This window comes from Cebus imitator, unplaced genomic scaffold, assembly GCF_001604975.1.
Source record: "Cebus imitator isolate Cc_AM_T3 unplaced genomic scaffold, Cebus_imitator-1.0 Scaffold64, whole genome shotgun sequence".
Classification (NCBI taxonomy): domain Eukaryota; kingdom Metazoa; phylum Chordata; class Mammalia; order Primates; family Cebidae; genus Cebus; species Cebus imitator.
The window spans coordinates 3,188,222-3,190,370 of NW_016107379.1; the positions used below are offsets into that span (position 1 = coordinate 3,188,222).

At 35.9% G+C, this 2,149-nt stretch overlaps 1 protein-coding gene across 1 annotated transcript in view; it reads right to left on the bottom strand.

The window, feature by feature from the left end:
- Positions 1-96: 96 nt before the first annotated feature.
- Positions 97-2,149, bottom strand: part of PLAC8 (placenta associated 8) — a 25,301-nt gene continuing 23,248 nt past the window's right edge. Inside the window, exon 5 of the mRNA XM_017530237.2 lies at positions 97-379. The gene's annotated coding sequence lies outside the window, so the exon portion shown is untranslated. The remainder of the gene's footprint in view (positions 380-2,149) is intronic.

The following is a 2,149-nucleotide window of genomic DNA, read 5'->3' on the forward strand; positions in this document are numbered from 1 at the left end:
AAAAGAGAATCCAAAATATGAGAACAAAATTATGAGACTGACCCTTGGAATTAACTAGTGAAAAAGACATTTTAAGGAGAGCAAAGGAGCATGAAGAATCTTGTCAGTAAAATCTTTTATTTGGTTTATATTTCAAGTGTAATTTAAAAAGTTTACAAGCCAGGAAATTTGATAATATGAAAGCAAGGAGAAACTAAGCTAGATCATTTAGCTAAGCTCAGGGACAAGATTCATTTTTTTAAAAATCAAAAATTTGACTTTTTTCTTGCCATTAATTGCGCTTAAATATATCCATCATATTTCAGCTGCAAAAGATGGTGAAGAACTCAAGCTGAAGAGGTGTCTGCTGATTTTTGTTGCTTCAATCAGAACTTTTCACCTATAAAGGACATACAAAGAATAGTTTTGAATTTTCTCAATGTACTTTTGTATTTTTAAATAAACTTTTAATTGCAGAATAATTTTTGATTTATGGAAAAGTTGCAAAGATAATACGGAGAGCTCTCATGTATACGGCACCCAATTTTCCTGTTGGTCAACATCTTACATTACCATGGTAGGTCTGTCACAACTAATGAACTTATACTGATGCATTCTTATTAATCAAAGCCCATACTATCTTCAGATTACTCAGTTTTTACCCAATTATTTTTTTCTGTTCCAGTATCTCATCCAGCATGCCACATTACAGTTAATTGTCACATTCTCTTAGGCTCCTCTAAACGGTGACAGTTTCTCAGCCTTTCCTTGTTTTTGATGGCCTTGACAGTTTTCAGGAGGAGCAGTCATGTATTTTGCGGAATGTGCCTCAGTTTAGATTTGTCTGATGTTTTTCTCGTGGTTAGAATGAAGTTATGAGATTTTGGGAGGAAGACCACAAAGGTAAAGTGCCACTCTCATCATATCAAATCAGGGGTGCAAACTATCAATATGACTTATTACCAGTGATGGTGACACTGATTACCTGGCTCAGGTTGTTGTGTCAGGTTTTCTCCACCATGGAGTTGCTCCATACAGTCTAGAGAGTTTACTTTTCATATTGTACTTTTTGGAAGGAAGTCACTATGCAAACCCCCACTTCAGGGTGGGGAATCATTCTGATCATCTTGAGTGAGGAATATCTACATAAATATTTGGAGTTCTGAATGTGAGTTTTGTCTCTTACCCCATACAGAAACCCTCCTGCTACTTCTTCGCTCTCAAAATTCCCAGTTCTCCCTGCTTTCAACACATACCCTTTTTCTCAAATTTCAAATTTTATTCAATCATTGATGTCAGTATAAACTCCTAGATATTTTACATTTCGGGTTATAATCTAACACAACCGTATTTTGCTCCTTGAAGTGCCCCAGTTTGGACTATGGGGAGATTTTCCAGTTGGTTCCTATGTCCTTCGTCTCAATCTATTTTCACATAAATCATGTTATTCTTTGCTCCTTCTCTCTTGTTTCTCCCCATTTCGATATCTGCATATCTAAGGTTTTATTGCCAGTGAGTGATGTAGGGTCCAGGCTGACGAGGAGGAGGCAGGATTGCCAAGGTATTTTACTTCAAACCCATCTAAAGATTCAGTGAGATATTTTCCCTGAGGTCAAAGAAAACATTTGGGCTACCAGGACTCATTATTATGAATGTGTGGGTAGATATTTGATCCAAATTGTTTCATGTATTTATTTAAGTAAACAGTGTTGGAATGGTCTAACTCCACATCTTTGCTCTGGCCTCATCCTGTACAGTTGGTACTATATACTATTATTAGATTAATATTTATTTTTAAAAAATTGTACTTATTTTTATTTTTACTTTTTAGTAGAGATGAGGTCTCGTGTTGCCCAAGATGGTCGCTGGTGGTGAACTCCTGAACTCAAGTGATCTTCCTACCTTGGCTTACCAGAGATTACAGGCATGAGCCACCAGGCCCAGCTTTAGATTCATATTTCTAAAGTGTGGTTCTATTCATTTACTTCAAGCCTGCAATAACTTCCTAATTCCTACCAAGTCATTAGCTTAGTATTCATGACATTGCGTGCTAAGTCCCCAGCTCACTTTTAAAAATCTTTTATTGTTTGTTATTTTTCTACTTATGCCATGTGTTCTAGCCACCTTGGACCTAAGATCATAGAGATATTTTATCTTTTTTTTTTTTTTT